General features: G+C 37.9%; 1 protein-coding gene across 5 annotated transcripts in view; it reads right to left on the bottom strand.

Annotated features, from left to right (window-relative positions):
* The window catches only part of PALLD (palladin, cytoskeletal associated protein), a 422,012-nt gene that overhangs the window by 330,930 nt on the left and 66,667 nt on the right, over window positions 1-24,415 (bottom strand). The gene's annotated exons all lie outside the window — the stretch shown is intronic.

The raw sequence follows: 24,415 nt of genomic DNA, 5'->3' as shown, positions 1-24,415 counted from the left end.
AGAGAGTATCACCTATTGCTATTCAATAATATAAATGTTATTTATATTTTTTAAAAAGATGTACCTTGTTAAAAAAATTCATCATCTTGAAAAGCAGTAATTTATTAAAAGGACACAAATTTTTTCTTATAGGAGTAGCACGTAGGCTCTTGGATTATTTGATAATCATGTTTATAAAGAAGAGCAAATCATATAAATACATCAAAAATGATGAAGTTCTTATTGATTTGACAGAAATACTGGCATGGACAATAACGTAAAGCTCATAACACACCACTGTGACAATGATATCAACTACAAAGAAGTGCCATCAATTGAAATGGTCTTAACATTGATTGGTTACTATGTAACCATACTTGAAATTCCCTGAAATATCATAGATCATATGTGAAATAAACTTTTTAGAGTTTTTTTCAAATTTATCAGCTATCCTAAAAATTATAAATTTCCAATAAGTTGTGAAACTGAAGAAACTTTTTTAAATATCAAAAATAAAAATTTTTTTTGGCCAACCATGCTGGATGAAAAATGACTTATATTCTCTCTACACAATGTATTATAAAATTGTTGTATGAAATGATACTCAGAAAGTATGTATCAAAACCATAGGGAAAAGTTAGTAGAGAGGTATGCCAGAAGTACATCAATAAATATTATGTTATTATTCTAGATTTTGCAATGTTTGTGGTATTTGTTTTGTTTTAAAAATTTACAATTTATTACAATCATGCTCATTCTAAATAAAAATTCAAGAGCATGCTTAATATTGTATTCTTTTTCTTAAAGAAGTCTCCAAAAACTGTATGAGTTTCAGGCACAAATGTGGATCCATCCCTGAATTTATGAGAGTGCCTGTTTCCCCACACTCTTGCTAATTCTAGGTAGTATTAAAGTTTTGTATACTTGCCAATCTGATAAATAATATATGGTATATTTTTATGGTTTTCATTTATATTTAATTATAAATTAAGCTGAGCATTATCTCACATAGAAATCCCTTTCATTATCTTTGCCAGAGTTGTCTTTAAAAAAATTCATCTGTGACAATTCTGACTGTAACACAATTATCTCTCTGTCAATCATGCTTCAAATCCTTTTCTCAATTATTTGTTGATTCTTTGACTCTGCTTATGGTGTAATTTTTTTCTCCCATTAAAAAATATTCAATTTTTATTAGATTTACCATTGATGACAACATGTTGAAAAGAGTAAAAGTGCTATATTGAATATATTGGGCTTTAAGGATGGATTGACTCAATTAAATACCTTTAAGGTTAAATGAGATAAGCACAGTTTAAAGAAACATAAAAACCTAGATATTTTGTCTTACTTTCTCCAAGTCAGAGAGATGGCAAATTGTAATTTTTTTTTTAAACAAGGTCAAGTTAGTCTATACTTGGAATTGGTGAGGAAATCTATAGGACCAAATCTATAAGACTTGTATTTCCATTGTCAAGAGGTGACCCTGAAGTACCAACCTAAGCTACCTATGCTGCTGCCCTCCATGGGAAGTGCCACTGTTTATTCTCTCTGGGATGAAATATCCAAAAGTGATTTCTTCAGGCTCTTAACTCATTATACATTTTGATGAGTGAACCATGCCAACCTCATACAGAAGACAAGTGTTCCCTACATAGAAACACATTTGGTTCTTTCAGTAGTCACCCCAGGACAACAGACCTGCTCGCCTGCCTGGCAAGCTACTTCTGTCCTTCCAGGCCCACTTTAAATGCTGCTTCAGTAATATGTTTCTGGATTCCCAAGGAATAAATAATTACACCCTCACTGAAGTTTCCATAGCAGTAGGTTTACAGTATCTTTATAGCACTTAAGATATTTGTAATATAATGTATATTCTGCATATTTCTCTTCTATTAGACAATGGACTTCTCACAGCTAGGAGTGTGTCTCATTCATCTTGAAATCCATAGAATAGGTACTCAAGACATTTTCATTTTTGTAGAATGTACAGAAAGTCTATAAACATGATTTAAATGGAGTATAAATAGTATACTTAAGCTACCAAGAAATCTAATTAGTATCAGCAGTACCTTTATAACAACACAAGCATGGTATGGGTTGCTTTGGTGATAACTGAAAGTTGGCTATTCTGTTTTGTTTGTTTTGTTTTGCTTTTCAACTTTTATTTCAGGTTCACAGGGTACATTACATGTGCAGGTTGGTTACAAGGGTAGTAAATTGCATGTTGCTGGGGTTTAGTGTACACAAATAATTTTGGCACTCAAGTAGTGAGCACAGTACCTGATAGGTAGTTTTTCTACCCTCACTCTGGTATTCTGTTGAGTAGACAAAAACAATACAGTGTAGGCCAGATTTTTATTTTTAGGTTTCTTAGATCCTGCACTCTCATAACTGAATTCATATCCATATTCACTTTAAAGAGCCAAGGACATTGTTATAGCAATCTGTAGACCCTGTCTTGCTTCACTATAAATGGGTTAACACATCTACTCCTACAACCACGCTTTAAATGAAAACTGCTAACATCTATAGAAAGGGATGGTTTTGGCACTAAAATGCCAATATACTTACTTTAATAAATGCTCATCTATATAATTATACATAATAAGTGTTTTGGACAAAGACTTCAAAGTCTTTTAAGCATTTATCATAAATGATGTGAACTAGCACAGGAAAGAAGACCCCGGGCCCCACCATAGCACAGGCTGAGGCATCATCCCATGTTTATTACATAGTACAGATCTCAGTACATCACTATGCTTTGGAAAAGTGTCTAATTTATTCTTCCACACTTGCCAAAATATAGCTGCATTGGGAAACTTAAAATAGCCCAGTATTTAATTGGTTCTAGGCATGCACATAAACAGGTATTGTTAAAGAGACCAAGTTACTGATTCAATAAAAGACAGCAGATAACCGCAGGCGCCACCACAATTTATCCTCATGGAGGTCAAGGACAGCAAACATTTATTTGGGGTCTTTAATGACATCTAGTCAATTTCTCTAATCCATAGTCTTTTGGATTAGTCATTTATCATTCCTTTGGGAAAACAAATCCCCAAATGACTAGTTCAAATGCATTTGACCTTTAGCTACAAAACAGATAATTCATTTACATGAAACAGTTTACTCTCTAAGAAGATTCTGTTAATTGAGACTCTTTTTTGAAAGTCATAACCTTAGCAAAGTTTCCATAGCAACTCTGACAATTCCACATAGAATTAGTTATGTTAATCCTGTTCTTGATCTATTATCATCTTTAACATCCTACGGGTGTAAAATATCTACTGAATTCTTTATAGGTTCAAACACTACAAGGATATCACTGACACAACCTGTAAGGCATCACTGGCAGACTTCAGGAGCCTAATAACTGTCAGTTATTGAATGTCTAGTTGACACCATCTGTATATAATATCTTCGAGATGACTTACTGAATGCTCATTTGTAATATATCCCAATTCAGCACTAGAGAGGTTAGATCATTTGATCTAATATCACATGAACCAGAATTCAAGTCCTCTTTGGTCTGACTACAAATGATGCTCTTTCACTATACCGGTTTCATTAAGCTCTATACAAGGTTCTGAAAAGACATTCATTCTCTGTGTTACAAACATTTGATTTGTTAAGTGTTAGTAGGATACTACTTCCCTTAACACATCTGTTTTAAGGCTACTTCATGAACATCATCCTGTTTGCTCTGTCCAGGAACAAACTGTCAGGAATGATGGTATCACCTTGGGACTAAGGTAAAACTTATTCTAAGCTTTCACATGCCGTGCTTGTAGCCACATCTATTTCTTTATTCAGCTTTTGACTAATAACTGATCATCAAATTCCACCTTAGTCAAAGTCCTTTTCACTCCTACTTATACTATCCTTAACCATCTCCTTACCTTCCCTCTCTATTTCATTTTTATTTTTTCCTCTTTTAAAAAGTTTGTCCATTTATTTAAAAATAAATCAACAACTCCTTTATACACAACCTCTACTTCTTATTTGTTCTTTCAAGTATTTTCCTAGTTGTGACTGACAAATTTAAGAGTGAATAATGCTACACCTAAAATGAAGAGGCCATTAACATCCAAGGCTGTGAAACTACCCAGGTGGTCCTCTTTCTATAAGCCTCCAGTAAACTCATCTAACTAAACGTCTTTCCACAGCATAGCACTTTGGAAAAACAATAACACAAAATCACTTTATGTCTTTAAAAATTTTTAATCATTATAATTGCAATGGTTTTTTTTTTCTATTTTTTCATTTTAAACACAGATGTACATAGAGCACCCAACACAACCAAGTTGTTGGGACTGACATGGGAGTTTTGGTGGGCCTGCTTTGTAACACTAAGGGTTCCAGATTGGTTCTAAACACCTGGCGGTCAAGTACACTGTAATTCACTACTTTTTAAAATTGGGGACTTCCTGTGTTTGTTGGAGTGGAGATGTATATTTGCATTTTGATTATCTGTGGATGACCAATTTGACTGAAATCATCTTGCTTTTTGGCGTCTTCCTCCAGTTTCTGGGCTAGATTATAACTTGCCAAGAGAGGTGGCTGGGAAAGGCTGAGGTTGCGTGTGAACAGAGCATGTACTTTTGGTCTGAATTTCAAAGCTGAACTTTTGATTGGACCCGTCTTCCTTTTTTTTTTTTTTTTTGCCTGGTGACTGGTAATCTCTTTACTAAACAAAGTACTTTTCTTGGCTGACCAGATATATGCTGAGTAGAAAAGGTAGAGCTGAGAGGTCTCTCTTCCTCTCTAATTAGAACAGATCCAGCAGAGAGAAGCTGGAGCCCACGATGTTTGAAAGAATCCAAGAACCTTTAGCTGTGTTGGAAAAAAGCTTAGTAGGAGAGATGAGAGCTTAGAAGAATGGAGAGGGAAAATCTGATGAAAGTATGAGATGAAATTAACCATAAACATTTAAAAGTATATCATCATGATTTTTAACAATCCACCAGAGCCTATAAAATAAAATTTATAGAGAAGATTATTGGGGAACCAGTAATTTTATTGTGTGTTATACTTTATGAAGTCTCTTGTAGTAATTTGTGCATAGTTGACTTTTTTTTTTTTTAAGGAAGAGGCAAATGACATTGCATTTTATTCAACTATAAATCTCGGGAGCAAAGCCTTAATTCATGTGACTATTTGGGGTGGTTCGAGACAAGTAGGTCTCTTCAAAATTTTAAAGCTCAGATCTGTCAGGACAATGACCTAGATTCCTCTTCAAGTTTGGTCCTGTAGGGCTTGTTGCCCCACACAGTATAATAGCAGTAGTCTTTCTACCTTGGCTTCTAGACAGACCAGCAGACTGAGTTAGAAAAGATACACATTGTAGATAAAGATGAGTTTTTAAAAAATACTTCAAATGACTAATTCTATAGGAGTGCTATGATATATAAGGCATAGCCATAATAGAAGAAGAGTGAGGGTCAAGTCAAATAAGATCTTACTTGATCGTTTGCTGCAACTTGGTGATCTCCATGCAGTGGAGCTCCTGAATCTTAGGAACAGATCATTTTATTCTATTTTGTATTCATCTTCCAACAATTGTTTTTTTGAGGCACATTTTAGCATGACTTAACCGGTTTTTGAGGTCTCAAAGTAAAAACACTCCCAGGTACTTTAGGTTCTAAGTAAAGTTTCTCGTCTTTTTATGACAATACTGTTGTTCTTCTCCTGTTAACTGAGATCTCACAGACATGTTCTATGGTATAGTTGGGACTCTTCCTCATGACCCCTTCAGCCCATAAAAATGCGTAACAGCCTGGGCATGGTGGCTCACACCTGGAATCCCAGCAATTTGGGAGGCTGAGGCGGGCGGATCATGAGGTCTGGAGTTCAACACAAGCCTGACCAACATGGTGAAACCCCGTATCTACTAAAACCCCATAGCTACTAAATCTTACAGGTGCGATTACAGGTGGTATGCACCTGTAATCCCAGCTACTCAGGAGGCTGAGGCAGGAGAGTCGCTTGAACCTGGGAGGTGGAGGTTGCAGTGAGCTGAGATCATGCCACTGCACTGCAGCCTGGGTGACACAGCGAGACTCCGTCTCAATAAATAAATAAATAAATCCATAATAGTACCAAGCGTAGCCTAAGAGTAGCATTTCACTCATCCATATTTTGGAAGTTATTTCTCAAATACACAAGTGACTTCTTAGGATAATATTTTTATTGCTTCAAAGCCTTGTCTTTTATTTCCTTTTCATTCTCCACAGATAACATTGAACATTTCCTGGGGGCCAAATTAATAATAAATTCAGTCGTTAACATAAAAGGAAATGTAATTAAATTATTCTTTTAGGAAAGAAGATATAATGACATCTCAGGCCAGGAATTTTACAGTAAAAATCATACCATATTTTGGAATTTCTCAAAGTACAGTTTAAAAAGATACATCAATATTATACAGAAATAAGAGTTAGTCATACATAAAATTTGAGTTGATGTTATTGAGTGAGTTTCTGAGATTATACACAGGGTTGGAGGTGAGATTTTCATGAAAGGTCATTTTTACTGGTGATGAGAAAGAATCTATAGTAGTAACATTGTGACTACCTTTTACTAAGTGTGGGCTATACTATGCACTTATGTCTTTAATACCCACATCAGTTTCATAGGGATGTATTATGATCTCCTCTTTGTAAACTGGGAAATACAGGAAATACAGGCTTAGGGAGAACGAGGACCCACTTATAGCTAAATGGTATCTGGCTCACTGGGATATGAACCCATCGTCTGACTATAGAGTCCTAAGTTGTGTACTTTGGCATGCAGACTCACAGTATCACTGACATCACTCTAACACCATTGAGTGGGAGGAACCGTTACAGTAAATCTTTTGGAGAGAAGCCAGGAGGGTCTGAGAGAATGATATGATAGAAAATACACACTTTCGGCCAGGTGTGGTGGCTCACGCCTATAATCCTAGCACTTTGGGAGGCTGAGGCAGATGGGTCACCTGAGGTCAGGAGTTCGAGACCAGCTTGGCCAACTTGGCGAAACTCTGTCTCTACTAAAAGTGCAAAATTCGCTGGGTGTGGTGGCACAGGCCGGTAATCCCAGCTACTCAGGAGGCTGAGGCAGGAGAGTTGCTTGAACCTGGGGGGAGGAGGTGGCAGTGAGCCGAGATCGTGCCATTGCAGTCCAGCCTGGGCAACAAGAGTGAAACTCGCTCTCAAAACAAAACAAAACAAAACCACTTTCTAGGACCCCTTCTGAGTAAAGACTGCATACTCTTCTTCACCTCCTTTATCCCATTCTTCACTCCATGGTGTTCTACCCTATGCTGAAGTACAGGTTTGCTTAGTCATAGAGTAGGTCAGTTATTACCAGGATCCTACTGCGTGCCACAGACATCTCCTAGAAGCCCAGCCAGTCCCTTGCTCATTTTCTTCCTGGTTCTCTAGGATAATCATAAAGAATTGTTCCTTACTCCAACTGGAAAAACAAAATTCAAAACCTTATTTCCTGCTACTTAAAAGCCACTAAATATTTCGTTATTTAATAGATGATACAAGTAGAAGGGAATTCTTGTCGTGCCATTACTGTACAGAAAACCAACATTTTCCTTGTGAATTTCTGATGGTATTTTAACAAGGTGGTTCTAACTGGCTCAGAATTTTTCTGAGGAATAATGCTATTTTTTGGAAAAAATACTTAGGTATGCACTGGGGATAAGTGGATATTGAGACTTTTGTGTAGTCATTAAGACTGTTTTTTGAGACAGAGTTGTGCTCTTGTTGCCCAGACTGGAGTGCAATGGCACAATCTTGGCTCACTGCAACCTCCATTTCCCGGGTTCAAGTGGTTCTCCTCCCTCAGCCTCCCAAATAGCTGCGATTACAGGCGCCTGCCACCACACCAAGCTAATTTTTCTTTGTAGGTTTAGTAGAGATGGGGTTTCACCATGTTGGCCAGGCTGGTCTCAAACTCCTGACCTCAGGTGATACCCCTGCCTTGGCCTCCCAAAGCCCTGGGATTACAGGCATGAGCCACTGAGCCCGGCCTGAGTGGTTAAGACTTCCAGTCAACCTGGGGAAAGAACTTTTAAGTGTGCCAATCCTGGAGGCTTCAGTAAATTCTTCCACCATGTGACATTTGGTGCAAATGGAAGTCCTTGTAAAAACTGGTGAAGAGCTGGGTTTTACACTTAGGTGGACATGGGGCCAAAGGAGGCAGCATGCAGGTATACAGAACAGGAGCAAAGAGGATCATGAGAGGGAAAGCAGTTGGGAATCCTTAGAGACCTTCGAGAGTTTAAATCTTTCCAGTCTGGCACTGGGCAGAAAAGTCCATTAGGCTTGATTCTTTCAGTTGCGAGTGAGGCTCAACTAATATCTGGATCTCAAGATAATTTATCAACAATGCCTCTCATCCTTAGCAACTCCCCAAACTTTTCTTTCCTATCTTTAATATGGAGTGTCAGCTCTGAATAGAAATTTCAACTTGTTCTCCCCTTTCTTGAGCTTTTAAATATGAAGAAATTGACTCAGCAGTAGATCTATCGTTTTTACTGGTGGGGGTTGGTGGGAGTGGGTACAGTGGACTGGGTTATCCCAGGAAAGATTTCACAGTTATAGAACACTTTACTGTAAAGTATAGGCACTGATAGTCGCGGGAGGAAACAGACAAAAAAATCACCTTAAAAAAAAGATGACTCAGAATTCTGACTCAGAGGGATTGGGGCCAATTTCTGATCTCATCTTGGAGCTTCCTGAAGCACCTGGACTTTCCCTGGAGGTCTCCTACCTAAATTGGAGCTTAGACCACACCTGTCTGGCCCTGAGGGAATAAGCTGACAAGCACTCAGCCTGCAGTGGATGCAGCTGTTCTCATTAGATCAGACGTGGATCAGAGTGATAACTTTCTAGAAGCATAATTTACCATACATTACAATCAAGAATGACAAATTACAGTATGGTAAAGCACTTTAGAAGCGACGCAAACTTTCCCTGGTAAGGGAGCCAGCTCTGACGAACCAGTACAGTTGTGCTTGACAATGGCCTTTTTGACTTTAGGAACTTTTGTCCTATTATCTAGTGTTTTACAGATACCCCTGGCATTAAGTTCATTTTGACACAAACATGAAAACTCACTGTCAAGGAACAGATGAAAGTTCCACAAATTGATTCAGTAATTTCATCTAGAGTTGCAAATTGAGTGTTTCATATAGGAGAATACTTGAAAGAAGAAGTGGCTGGAGGAAAATAATTTTACTTGAAGCTGTTTCTGATAGAGATTAAACAAGGCTATTTTTTTAAAAAAACCATTTTGCTCTTTCTACATTTAGGACATTTGAATTTCGTGAAGTAATCTGAGAAGAATGATAACCAGAGTATGCTTAAAAAGTATCTGAAACTCGGCCAGGTGTGGTGGCTTACGCCTGTAATCCCAGCACTTTGGGAGGCTGAGGCGGGCAGATCACTTGAGGTCAGGAGTTCGAGACCAGCCTGGCCAACATGGCAAAACCTCATCTCTAAAAAAATACAAAAATTAGCTGGGCGTTGTGGCGGGCACCTGTAGTCCCAGCTACTTCAGAGGCTGAGGTATGAGAATGGCTTGAACCCAGGAGGCAGAGGTTGCAGTGAGGTGAGCACACCACTGCACTCCAGCCTGGGTAACAGAGTGAGACTCTGTCTCAAAAAAAAAAAAAAAAAAAAGTATCTGAAACTATTTCTATTTCTCTATAAAAATCTGCAGACAACCATCTGGGTGTGACTAGGTGAGTAAATCTTCTTTAAGGTGCTCCTGTCTTTTCCAACCCCACATTTCTTCAACATTTGAAAATTCTCAGAATAATGGGCCAGCTTCATAGCTCAGGGTGTTTGGTTCCAGGAATTTTTCACGAATCCAAACTCTCAGGACTCCCAATGATCCCGGTAGGAAACTGGGAATGAGGTCAAGGGAGAAGAAAAGCAGAGCAGTGGCTCTCAGTCTCACAAACTGCTGAGAGGAATGGACACTCAGCAGACATTCCTAGACCCCATCAAGACTGACCCAGATTCAAGAGTGCCAGTTAGCACCAGATTTGACTTCAGAATGACTCAACCGAGTTTCTGCCTCAAGGGCTTTAGCCCTGGAGAAAGGCACCAGGAGACTCCCTTCTTGAGACACGCCTCGCAGTCTCATCTCCTGTCCACTTCCCGTCCTGCTTGCAGCCTTACCTTCCCACTTGAATCTCCCCTGCACCCCGTGAAGAGCGCTCCACCGCATTTTCATGAATCATCTGAGTGCTGTTAGGCCAAGTGGTGACTCAGTTTTTTGGCTATTGAGAATGGCAGGAGAGTTCTCTGAACTCAGTTTTGTGGATTTCTGCGTGGTGGAAAATGGGAGGAGGTGGTGAAATCCTTAGTCTTAGTAGCACTAGTTAGGGAATTGGTACAGCAGGGGAGAGGTAGAATAGGGAAAAAAGCGACTGGCCAGGGATAGATAACCTTAGCCATGCACAAGGCAAGCTGAGGTTTGAGAAAAAATGGAAAAGTTGGGAGATGTTGGCACGGCTGTCCTTCATAAATGCCTTCATATCCGTTCTCCCTAGTACTGAAGCCTCCCTGCACTTTGGAGTCGCTGGCAGAGCCTGGCTTGGGCAGTCTTTCCAGTGAAATCTGGTGAGCTGTCTGCTGCTTTAGCCAAGCAGGGCTGCTACTGAATGACATAAACAGTTCCTTTTCTTCAAGGGTGAAAGTATATTGGTGTGTTCCAGCAAACGAAGCAAAACGTGAAAAATATTTCAATTTTTTAGGTGGCATTTGATCAAGTGATTGCCTATGTGGTCTTCAAAGAATGTCTCCATTGGGGATAGATTATCATGATGTCAGAATTTTCCAAATCCCTAGACTCTTGAAGACCTTTCTAGCTGCCATCATTTGAAAGCTTAGCAGATTGTCGTTTATATCTACACACCCACATTCTTCAACGTCAGCACTGCTGGCATTTTGGGCTGGAGAATTCTTTGTCATCGGGGGGTGTCCAGGGCACTGTGGGATGTTTAGCAGCTTCTCTGGCTTCTACTCTCTAGTACACCCCTCTCCCAGTTGTGACAAGCAAAATGTCTGTAGGCATTGACAAATGTCTTCCGAGCAGAAGCACAGCTCTGCAAAGAGACTGTCTCGGATACTAGACTTTTCCTTTTTACTCACCCTCTTACTGCATGGTACCCCTAGCTATGTCTCCTTACCCTGAGGGAACATTTGATTTTGTTCTTAAGGAAATTCAGGAGAAAATATTTTTTAACTCCACAAAAGAATTAATGGAGAATTGAGAGACTGAACTGACGATGATTTGTTGTATGAGAGTTTGAAAGACCTCTAATGTTTAAATGAGGCTTGTTCCATGGATGTCCAGAGTGCCCTGGAAAGTACAACCCATTTGAACCCAGGAAGCAATCAGCTCTGCCACCAGGAGCACTGGGCAGCCATATGATCAGAAACTGGGTTTGCCGTTCAAACCCAGTACTGTGTTCTAATCCATACTTGCACAATGATTCCACTTACATTTTAGCTTGGCAGTTGTAGAAATCTCTGGCTATCTCAGTTTTACCAGTTCTAAAGTAAAGAGAAGGACTCACTCCTCCTCTCCCTCCCACAATTCCCAAATTAATGATGAACGACAGCAAAACAAACTGGGTCCAGCATCCCGACAGTGGTGAATTCTGTACTTTGCTGGGCAAAGGAATCTCAAGTTGAGGCTCAATTGTGAGGTAATGAGGTGTGCAAAAAAAAATGTTCTCTGTATTCTTAAGAAGGGAGTTGCTATATAAACTTAGGATATACCCAATTCCTAATGGTTTACCATGAGTTTGGTAATACTGGAATCAAGGGGTAAAGGGTCTCAGCTTTCTTTTTTGTGGGGCCAGAAATAGTAGTTTTTTGGGCACTGCTTAGATAGAAAGCCTTTTTTTTTTTTCCTTTTTCTTTTTTTTTTCCCAGGTCTCTTGAGGACCTGGAGAAGTGATGTAGTATACTAAAGATATCTTAAAGTGCTCAAACACTCTGGCTGAATAAAAGTTTCTCAAGACATTTCTTTCCAACACGAACAAAGTTACCAAAATATGAGCCGATTGGTAACATTTAAACAGCAACTTTAATGCAGATAGACCCATAATAGTGAACAATACGACTGTATTTGGTTTCAGGGAAAGAAGTTTATCTAGCTAATACTATTTTCCTGACATTCTACCAATGCAAAGGACCGTGGATCCAATACTTTAAAGTAATATGTCATTGTGTGGAAATCTCAGATCTGGCCTCTTAAGAGTGCTAAGAAGATTCCCCAAGCTAACTCTGACATTGTTTGGGAAACTTGGCTCCTAAGAGCAGGCGTGGGCCGCCTGGTTCCACCCTGGGCTCAGGGAGCTTTTCATCAGGTATTGTGTCCAAGGCTCCCTCAGCTGGTGTCTCCGAAAATGACAGGCTGCTCCTCATACTGTCCTGAGTGCTCAGAATTAAACTCCTGGGGCCAGGGGCACACTCAGTGCCTGTGCTGGGGACTGGATCCCAGGCCCCCACCCTTTTCTCTTCTATCTAAGAGTGCCTTCATCCTTAGACATGATGGCATTGAAATGCTGAGGGGTGGCTGCAATCCCTACTTCATAAAAAGGTGTGGGTCAGTAGACAGGTGTGGGTCAGTAGACAGAAGGCATAAGGCTGGTTGCAAATCTCTTTTCTGTGACCTGCCAGTATAACTGAAGCTACATTGTTAGTTACACCTCATCTATGAAATGGGTTAATCATTTCCTCTCCTACACGGACACACACACACACACACCACACACACACACACACAGTCTCTCTTCCACACACACACTCACATATTCTCATCGTCACACACACACTACTCATAAGGATGTTGTGAAAATTAAAGAAGATAATGGTTGTAAAACCACTTGAGAAACTAGTGTCATAAAAATTTGAAACTATTGTTTTTGTTATACATCATGAACAGTATGTCCTGTGTTCCTACATCTTTTAGAGACAATTCAATACATTTGGAATCTATTACCAAATAGAAATAGTTGCCAAAACAAACATATCTATCTTCTTGTCAATTAGAATTTGTCAAATTTTTATCATAAATATTTATTATTATATAAACCAGCTATATTGGAACTGGTGTAAAATAGCTAAGAAAGGGGGAAACTCTACTAGACATTCCAAATAAATGTGTAGCTTCTTTGTGTGTGTGTGCATGGGTACTTTGTTGAGGGAATATTTTGCTCACCATTGTGTTGTTAGTTCTGGCCTAGAATAAATGTTTGTTAAATAAATGAATGAAAATATACATTATATAATGACTTTCCATCAAACAGTCCCCCTCAAGTTTATCCATATTCTCAGCCATCGCAGGATTTTCCATCACACATGGTCCACATTCATATTCAGAAACACAGCTGGGTGAAACTAAAGTTTACTCATTTTTGGATGGCAGAAACAAACCACAGATTGAAATAGAAGACATTGTAAGCAATGTTTCTGCCATGCTTGGTGATTAAGATAGAAAACAATTCCTTAGATGCCTTAAAAGTGACATTTATTTTGTACCTCCAACTTTTCATGAAGGAAATGTGTTAAGATTGTTAACACATACCCTAATGAAGGACTAAGTAGAAATTTAAATGAAAAGATGACAAAATCCAAAATAACAATGTTTGGTTGAAACCCAAGAAAGATGATTTATGAACACATTTCTTTGTTTAATGCCAGACCCAGTAAAAGTATCATCTTGGTTATCTGGCATCTGTTCCATGCCTATTGGCATTCTTAACCCACACTATAACAATACAGTGGTTTAGCAGAGGGATGCTTACACTTTGTTGAAATCTGAATGTATTAATTTTAATTGCTTTAAATTAAAACTGAAGACGAGGTAAAAAAAAAAAAAAAACTTGAGGGTCTTAGAGTACTACATAAGCTGGGGCTAGATTTTACCTGATGTCTATACATAATGATTTCCAATTATGCAAAACCACATTGGACTGGGACAAAATAAAAGTGGGATAGGGATAGAATCTGATACTTATTTGGTTCCTTCTTTGTGTTAGACACTTTATGTGCCATTTCATTAGCTTCATATGCACCCACGCACAGAATTTCATGCTCCTTATTTCAGAGATGAGAAATTTTAGGCTCAGAAAATTTAATTGCATATACTATAACTGGTGGAGAAAAAATGGAAACTATGCCTTTCTTGGTGATGGGAATACCGCCACCTCAGTTTGGATTGGAAGGTTGGAGGAAAGAAAAGAGATTGAAGGAGAGTAGACATGAGAACTAGGCTTGGTAAGCAGACGAGGTCCCAGTGGCCACCAAGCAGAGCAGAAGTATAGAGTAAAAGCACATTGGTAGAAAAAGAATAATATCACAGATATCCCAAGGGCTGAGATGTGTAATATTTAGTCCATTAGTCCATTAGCCTTAAATGGAAAATAAATATTCTTTTCAAGTGAAGTAAATCTTGACTCTCCCTCTTTATCCAACTCCATCAAACTGATTGGTGTACTGGAAATATTTCCAGAGGAACCAGGGCTAGGAAATAAATCTGGTGCACCAAGATGACAGTCTGTGTAATCTAGAACCTTTCTATTCCAAGTGTGATGTGCAGACCAGCAGTATCAGTATAACCTGGGAGCTCTTTGGGATTGTGGAATCTCAGTCCCCAGCCCAGACCTGCTGAATCAAAATGTGCTTTGGAAAACTCCTCAGGTGATTTGTATGCACATTAGTGTTTGAGAAGCACTGATCTAGAATAAAATTTTTTAGTTTCAGCATCATCTATTCACTTTCACATCCTTTTTAGATAACTATAAAGGATATTTCACTTTTTTCATCCATACCATACACATAGCAAAATATTGTAGGAACAATATCTTAGATTTCACTGTTTCTCATCCTCCTAACTTTTCCTAATGAAACAAAAAGAAATATCTCTATATTTATTTTAGTTTTGTACATATTCTACTTGGTCTTTTCTCTTGTTCCTAAAGACTATATGATAAGTACATTAGGGCTGAAATATATAGAGGAGAGTTAAAGTCCTATCAGGGAGAGGAGAGTTAAAGTCCTATCAGGGAGAGGAGAGTTAAAGTCCTATCAGGGAGAGAGAATGAGAAAGTCCGCTGCTAATAATGAGTATGCTGTTTACTCTTTTATTATCAACTCGAATAATTTCTTTGTCCCAGTACTTCCTGGCTTTCAATGAATAGTAAAGTACTGGAAACAAGGAATTTGTTCAAGTAAGAGTGCAAAGCCTTTCATTTATTAGGCACTGGCTTAGGTTGCAGGCAACTATGCATGTAACATTATATTTTCCCACAACAAAATACTAGCAAACCAAATTCATAGCATATTAAAAGGATCATACACCAGGATCAAGTGAGATTTATCCCTGTGATGCAAGAATAATTCAACATATGCGAATCAATAAATGTGACATACCCCATTAACAGGATGAGGGATAAATATTATCTGATCATCTTCATAGATGCAGAAAGAACATTTGAAAAAACTGACATCCTTTCATAAGAATTCTCGACAAATTAGGTATCAAATAAATGTACCTCAATATACTAAAGGCATATATGACAAGCCCACAGCTAACATCATAAACAGTGAATAACTAAAAGCTTTTCCTCTAAGATCAGAAATTCAACATAGTACAGGAGGTCCTAGCCAGAGCAATTAGGCAAGACAAAGGAATAAAAGGGATTCAAATCACAAAAGGAAGAAGTAAAATAGTCTCTGTTTACAGATGATATGATCTTTTATATAGAAAGACCTAACGACTCCACAAAAAATCTAATAAACAAATTCAGTAAAGTAGCAGGATACAAAATCAACATACAAAAGTTGTGTTTCTGTACACTAACAATGGACTATATGAAAAAGAAATTAAGAAAACAATCCCATTTACAATAGCATAAAATCAATAAAATACCTAAAAAGAAATTTAATCAAGGAAGTGAAAAATCTGGACACACTGAGAACTATAAAACAGTAATGAGAGAAGTAAGATACTTGCATAAAAGCAGACATATAGACCAATGAAACATAGTAGAGAACCCAGAAATAAACCTACACATATATGGTCAGTTGGTCTTCAACAAGGGTGCCCAAATTATATAATGGGGAAAGGACAGTTTCTTCAATAAATGGCACTAGAAAAACTGGATATTTATATGCAGAAGAAGGAAAGCAGACTCTTAACCTCACTCCACATACAAAGTCAACTAAAAGTGAATTCAAGGTTTAAATGTAAGACATGAAACTGTAAAACTATCAGAAGAAAACATAAAAAAAAAATTGACATTGGTTAGGCAATGATTTTTTGATACGACCTGAAAAACATAGGCAACAAAAGTAAAAATAGTTAAATGGGATTGCATCAAACTAAAACCTTCTGCAAAGCAAAGGAAACAGTCAACAGAGTAAAGAGACAACCTATGAAATGGGAGAAAATATTAGCAAACCATAAATCTGGTAAGGAGTTAATATCCATAATATATAAGAAACTCAATTCAGTTGAGTTTACTGAGTAAACTCAGTAACAATACCTCCAAATAACTCTATATCAAAATGGGCAAAGGACTTGAACAGACATTTCTTCAAAGAAAACAAATGGCCAACGAATACATGAAAAAGCACTTGATATCACTAATCAGAGAAATGCAAATCAAAACAGCAATGAAATATGACCTCACACCTGTTAGCATGGCTATGATCAAAAAGACAAAAGATTAAGCGTTGGCAACGGTGTGGAGAAAAACAAACTCTTGTACACTGTTGGTGGGAATGGAATCTGGTGCAGACACTATGGGAAACAGTATGAAGGTTGCTCAAAAAAAAAACAAAAACAAAAACAAAAAAAAAATAGAAAAATAGAACTAGCATAAAATCCAGCACAATCCTGCTTCCAGGTATATACACAAAGGAAATGAAATCAGCATCCTGAAGAGACATCTCCACTCCCATGTTCATGGTAGCATTATCTACAACAGCCAAGATTTGGAAACAACCTAAGGATCTGGATTTTTTTTTAAATATTGTAACTTTTATTTTAGGTGCAGGAGTACATGTTCAGGTTTGTAATATAGGTAAATTTGTGACTTGGTGGTTTAGTATACAGATTATTTTGTTACATGGGTACAAATCATAGTATCTGACAGTTTTTTTTTTTTTTTCTCCTGAACCTCTCCCGCCTCCAACCTTCTTCCCTCCAGTAGGCTGCAGTTTCTGTTGTTTTCCTCCTCCTGTCCACACGTTCTCATTATTTGGCTGCCAATTATAAGTGAGAACATACAGTATTTGGCTTTCTGTTCCTGTGTTAGTTAGTTAAGGATAATGGCCTCTAGCACCATCCATGTTCCTGCAGAGGACATGATCTCACTTTTTTTGGCTGCATAGTACTCCATGGTGTATATGTGCCACATTTTCTTTATCCAGTCTACCACTGATGGGCATTTAGGTTGATTCCATGTCTTTGCTGTTGTGAATAGTGCTGTAGTAAACATATGCATACATATGTCTTTATAGTAGAATGATTTATATTCCTTTGGCTATATACCCAGTAATGGGATTGCTGGGTCAAATGATAGTTCTCTATTTAGTTCTTTGAGGAATTTCCATACTGCTTCCCACAATGGTTGAACTAATTTATACTCCCACCAGCAGTGTATAAGCATTTCCTTTTCTCCTCAACCTCGCCAGCACCTGTTATTTTTTGTCTGTTACCATCTCACACCAGCCATTCTGACTGGTGTGAGATGGTATCTCATTGTGGTTTTGATTTGCATTACTCTCATGGTTAGTGATATTGAGCATATTTTTCATATCCTTGGTGGCCACATGTATGTCTTCTTTTGAAAAGTGTCTGTTCATGTCCTTTGCCCATCTGTTGATAGATGCATGAAGAAAATGTGATACACACACACACGCCACAATGAAATATTATTCAGCCTTTAAAAAGAAGGAAATCCTGCAATTTGTGACAACATTGATGAGGCTGGAGGACATCATCTTAAGTGAAATAAGCCAGGCACAGAAAGACAAACACGGCACAATCTGACACATGTGGAGTGCAAAAAAGTCAAACTCATAAAACAGAAGGTAGAATGGTGGTTGCCAGGGTTTGGACAGTGGAGGAAATGGGGAGCTATTGGTCAAAGGGTACAAAGTTTCAGGCTGAATAAATTTTGGAGGTTTAATGGACAGTATGGTGATTATAAATAATAACACTGTGTTCTATATATAAAATTTACTAAGACAGTAGACCTGAAGTATTCTCACCACACACACACAAGCTGTAACTATGAGTTGGGAATATGTTAATTAGCTTGATTGCAGTAATCATTTTACAACATATATGTATAGCAAAACACCACATTGTATACTTTATATGCAATTTTTATCTGTCAAAATAAAATAAAATTGCAGAAAAAATTATGTCTTAAATATAAGGTAAGAACTTATTTTTAAATAATTTTTATGGAATAAAAAACAATGCCCTGTTAAGATAACAAAGAGTCATCTTCGCAATAGGGGCATAAACATGATTCTCACATTTTTTAATTTGCTATTTTTCCCTTAAATATTTATTTCAGGAACATTGACCTAGACCTTTTCCATCTTTACCCGATATTATATGCTTGTTTACCTAACTAGATATATGTTGATTTATACATATTTGTGCACTGGATTGCATAGCTAAAAAAAATTGCTGCAATGTTTGAGTATTCCTATGTTTTTCCAAATCAATTTCTCAAACATTTAGAGATTAAAATTTAGCAATTGGATGCATTTGTTAATAATGACAACTGACAGTCATTGATTACCTACTGCATGCTTCAATATGACATTTCATTTAATATCCTCAATGTCCCTCTGGAGGAGACATCATTCTTACCTGAATTACATGAAAGTACAAACTGAGGCTTAGGGAGATTAACCAACTTTCAAATAGCTGCACTTTACATGGTGCTGTTAGCCATTGTGGTGAGCTACCTTGACCTCCCCACTGTGGGAGATTTACTAGGACTTTCTAGGGATTGAAAGCAGGGACTGCCTTGGGCAAAATTACAGAGAAGAAGCTTATTTTCAGACTTTCTCCGTTATCCCTTCCTTTGGTCTTCAAATGCTCTTCTTTTCCTGTGAAAACTCCTTCCCTGCTTGAAAATAAAAATCTGCTAGGAGTTAAGATTAGAAATTGAGACATACAGAGCACACCAAATGGAATTTTACAGAATAGTGTTTACCAAATGTTAATGGGTGAGCCTCAAACAGTGTTCTCTGCTTAAATGAGTTTGGGAAGTAACAGGTTTAAAAACCCAAATAATTTTCATTACTATAGGTTTTTTTTTCCTTTTTTTAAGCACTAGGACTATCTATCCATTGATCTATCATATTACCTAAGATATTTATCTACCTATGATATCTATCTATCAATCATCTATCATCTATCTATTCTATCAATCTATTATCTAACTCCTCTGTGTTTTTTTCTTCACATTTAAAACATTTTCCACAGTCTTATTATTTAAAACACTGTATTAGTCTGTTCTCATGCTGCTAATAAAGACATATCCAAGACCGGGTAATTTATAAAGGAAAGAGGTTTAGTTGACTCACAGTTCAGCATGGCTGGGGAGGCCTCAAGAAACTTACAATTATGGCAGAAGGGGAAGCAAACACATCCTTCTTCACGTGGCGGCAGCAAGGAGAAGTGCCGAGCCAAAAGGGGGAAAAGCCCCTTATAAGCTAACAAAGAGTCACCTTGTAAGAACTCACTCGTATCACAAGGACAGCATGAGGGTAACCACCCCCATGATTAAATTACCTCCCACTGGGTCCCTCCTATGACACGTGAGGATTATGGAAACTGCAAGATGGGCTTTAGGTGGGGACACAGCTGAACCATATCAAACAATTTTGGAAATACTTTTGTAAGGGCTATTTGATTCACAATTACATATTTCTTGAAATCCTAACTTAATGGAAGGTATATGTCCAGGGAAATTGCTGACCCTAGAAGATAATGTAGAACAAACCAATGTTATTTATTATTAAATTTCAAATTAACAAGTTGTTTATGAATATTCTAGGCTACTTTGCCTCGGTATATGCTGCATCCAGAGGAAGCACACATTAAATTGAAAGAACATTGAAAAGTAGCATGGGTCTTTGTAACGTTTTCTCCAGGAAGTGATGAGAGATTCACAACATCCCTCCCCATGCATGTGTCCTCTCTTATCAAAGTTCCACTTTCCAGGCAGCTGTTCAGCTGTTTGCTTTTTCTCTCCTGCTACCCATTGCTACATGCTGGGTTTGTCCTTTATTCCCCTTCTTTCTTTGGCCATGGTCCTCCAAGAGTTCCTGGAACTGATGGTCTCTTTTGCATAATGGTCAATTTAGACTTTCTTTCAGTTTCCAAATTTTCTCTCTATTAACTCCTGCCCCAGCATAACACACAATCTCTTAGAGAAGAAAAATTGCAAACACTTTTGATATATTTTCAATCCTTCCTATATAAGAAAAACCTGAATTAAATTGGTGCTAAAAAATGTTACTATCCTGTGAATGTCATGCATTTTTTTCAGATCTTTAAAAATTGATATACTGTATTTAATAGAAATAAGAATACTCATATTTTATCTACTGTTAAAGCAAACTAAATATGGCCTGAGAAGGACTCTGTACTTCCATATTTGAGTCCTTGTGGGCAAACCATAACCTAACTTAGTAGGTAGAAAAGATTGAAAAACCTAACTTAGGTGCATGTGTCTGTAACAATATCTGAGTCTTGGCCAATTCCTGTAGTCATACTTCAGCCACTCATACACTGCTAAGCGTTCAAACTGTGTTCAAATAAGGCAAACATCAACCTGTTACCAATCCAGCTGTTTCTGTTCCTCACTTCCATTTTCTGTACATCATTTTCCTTTTCCTGTTCATAAATCTTCTTCCACCTTATGGCTGTGTCTTTGAGCCTGCCAGATTCATGAATTGTTCATTGCTCAATGAAACTCTTTTAAATTTAATTCGGTTGAAGTTTTTCTTTTTATCACTACTAATCACTTTATGTACCACAGAGAAAGAAAATTCTGCCAATTATATTAAATAATTGTAAGCCCCACAGATTATGAGGTTTTCCAATTTTAGAGATATTGAAATATTAAAAAGTGCATCTTAGGAACAATTAAATGCAATGATACTTTAAAAAATGTATTCTATAAATAACTTACATATGTTTTAGACAATTATGTTTATATGAAAACTCCATAGATGATTTTATCCTTTCTAGACCAGTTTTCCTCCAATTTGTGGACTATGGATTACCTGTAATAGAAACATCTGGAATTCCTCATTAAAAATACAGATTTCTGCTCCCCCTCCCCTGAAGGTTAATTGAAACAGAATCTTGTGGCAGGGCCTGGGCAGCAATATATTTTAAGCTTTTGGATGATTCTAACATGCAGCCAGAGGAGAGAACTTCTCAACAGTGGTCCCCAGGCCAATAGCAGCGGCATAACTTGGAAGCTTCTTAGAATGCAGAATCTCAAGCCCCAGCTCAGATCTACTAAAGTAGAATTTGCATTTTAACAAGATTTCCAGGTGATTCATAGGTGTATCAAACTGAGAGAAGCATTGTAGGCCAGGAGTTCTGAAAGTTGTGGTTTCTAGACCAGCAACAGCAGCTCCTAGAGACTTGTTAGAAATGCCAATTCTTCATCCCCAAGTCAGATCTAACCAATAAGAAATCTGGGGTTAGAGTGGTGATATGGTTTGGCTCTGTGTCCTCACACAAATCTCATCTCAAATTGTAATCCCCACATGTTGAGGCAGGGAGATGATTGGATCATGGGGGCGGTTTCCCCCATGCTGTTCTCATAATAGTGAGTTCTCATAAGATCTGATAGTTTTATAAGTGTTTGACAGATCCTCCTACATACACTTTCTAGCCTCCTGCCATGTAAGATGTGCCTGCTTCCCCTTCCACCATGATTGTAAGTTTCCTGAGTCCTCCCAGCCGTGCAGAACTGTGAGTCAATTAAACCTCTTTCCTTTATAAATTACCAAGTCTCAGGTATTTAGTTACAGCGTGTGAAAATGGACTAATCCAAGTGGGGTGGAGCTCAAGTTATCTATAGTTTAATAAGCCCTCCAGGTGATTCTGATGCATACTAAAGTGAGAGAACTATTGCTGTCACTAATCAGGTTAACGCAAGGCAAAGAGATTCAGCTGGTGGCAGACACCTGTTTTTGCAGTCATGGTGATTAAGAGGCATTAACTAGCATCTCAAGGGCTAAGTAAGCGTTTAATCCCAGATATTAAAATAATAGCAGATAGAACAATTGGGAAAAGACAGGACATAATATGCTGGTGAATGTTGATCTCTTATTTTGCAGTGAGTCAGAGAGTGAAAATACATTCTAAGCCTCAGGAATCTCTTCTAGCTTTAATCTCTTTAGATTTTTGTTTATTTTTCTGACTCTTTAGAGCCTCTGTGACAAAGCCATCATATTATGAGTTCTCTATAGTATCTAGTAAGTTCTACTTTGAAGTGCTGCCAGCTTCCAACTCATTCAGGGCAGAAGAGTGGGTACTTGATATTTCTTTTCTCCACTCATATAAATGGGAGATACAATAAAACGAAGGCTTTGGGAATGATTCATTCATTCAACTTGTTATGAGCATCTACCACAAGTCAGACAATATTGGATGCTAAAAATTCCAAGATAGAATGGCAGTTATTTCCCTCAAGGAACATACAGTCTATTAGGGAGACAGACATAGCAAGTAAGTAATTTCACTGCAGTATGCTGCCTTGCATAATGGAGGCATAAAAATGATCATTTATTATAACTGGCCTGACAGTGGTTTGAAGATGAGAATAACAAGAAACGAAGACAAGTAAGAAGCTACTGGAACAGTTTAACCAAGAGGCCAAATAGTGACAAAAGTTAGACGAGACATCTATGTGAGCATTTTCTTTCTGTTTTATTTTTTTGTTTCTTTGGGTTGTGTGTGTGTGTAAGCATCTTGTAAAGCTCAATAATTTATAATCAGCGACTGATTCATTGTACCCACTGAAAGTAAGACGTGACTCAGGATATCCAAAATAAGTTTCTAAACATTCTCTGACTTTGGGAGGTTTTCTGAAAGTCGTGTTTTTAACTATGCAATAAGTGTTTGATGCTTCTCAACATGCCCTTTTTATTATCTCCAGCATTCCATGACTATACTGTTTATGCCAGTATTATGCTTAATTAAGCACCATGACAATACCAATAACAGTCTGAAAGCAAGACGTGGCACAGATCATCCAAAAATGCAGCTATCCTGGCAAGCTGAGGATAAGAGAGTTGCTTCCCAGAAGTTGTTTTCTCTTTAATTAAAGATTCAAATGTAAAAGGTTGTATTCCAAGGATAAATGAACATAGTGATCAAGAGTATGTTAGTAGTCTCAAGCATTTAGAAACACAATACCAGGGTTACTGTTCCACACCAATAATGGTAAGCAGCTTCATATAACTTGCGAAGGGTACCTTTATGCTTTTGTACTGCAAAATGAACAGACCATAGGAAAGAGGGCCTCCTGGAAGCATGACTTTCTCCAGAGATCCTTTTCTAACCCTCTCAGCCTGAGATGGTTCCTTCCCAACTTCTCATGTTCTTTTAGAACTCTTTGTACCTTTTAGTCATAGCAATCATCTCTCTAAATTGTCGTTACTGATTTATTGTCCCTTTCCCCACCAATAAAAGTCAGAAGGGTATTTGGGATATGTTTCCTTACAAGACCATCAATCTTCTTAGCCATTCATTCACTCATTCATTCAAACTATATGCCAGGTGTTTTGTACACTGGGGGTATAGAATTGGGAAAGACAGACAAACTCATTTGATAAGGAACTAAAGACGTACTGAAAGGAGAGAGAGAGTTCAACACAGAAGCAGGTAAATAAACAAATAACTGCAGAGAGTGCTAAATGCTACACAATTAACAAAATAAGGCAAGGAGGTGGAAAGAAATGGGGTAGGGGAGGGATCCTTTGGCGGAAGTGTTCAGAGCAAGGCTTCCTGAGATGGTAACTTTTGAGCTGAGACCTGTCACTATGAGAAGATCTAGGAAAAAGAGCACTCTAGGCAGAAGGAACTGGAAATGCACAGGCCCTCAGACTTCCTGTGCTTGGAAATCTTGAGAAATGGAAAGAAAGCTTACTCAGAACACAGCTGTAGGTGTGAGATGGGGAGAAGAGTGGTGGATGAGGGTGGAGAGGTGGACAGACTCTAGAACATGCTGTCTGGCCTTACTTGCAGATTATATTAAGGACAGTGGATTTTGTTCTAAATTAATAATAAAAAAAAAAATCTGCTCCAGACATCAGCCTGCCGACAACCACCTGTGCTGGTGGGTTGTCGGCAGGCT

Source organism: Trachypithecus francoisi, unplaced genomic scaffold (genome assembly GCF_009764315.1).
Source record: "Trachypithecus francoisi isolate TF-2019V2 unplaced genomic scaffold, Tfra_2.0 Lachesis_group1, whole genome shotgun sequence".
In the NCBI taxonomy this organism is placed as follows: Eukaryota; Metazoa; Chordata; class Mammalia; order Primates; family Cercopithecidae; genus Trachypithecus; species Trachypithecus francoisi.
This window is presented reverse-complemented; position numbering and strand designations above follow the sequence as displayed.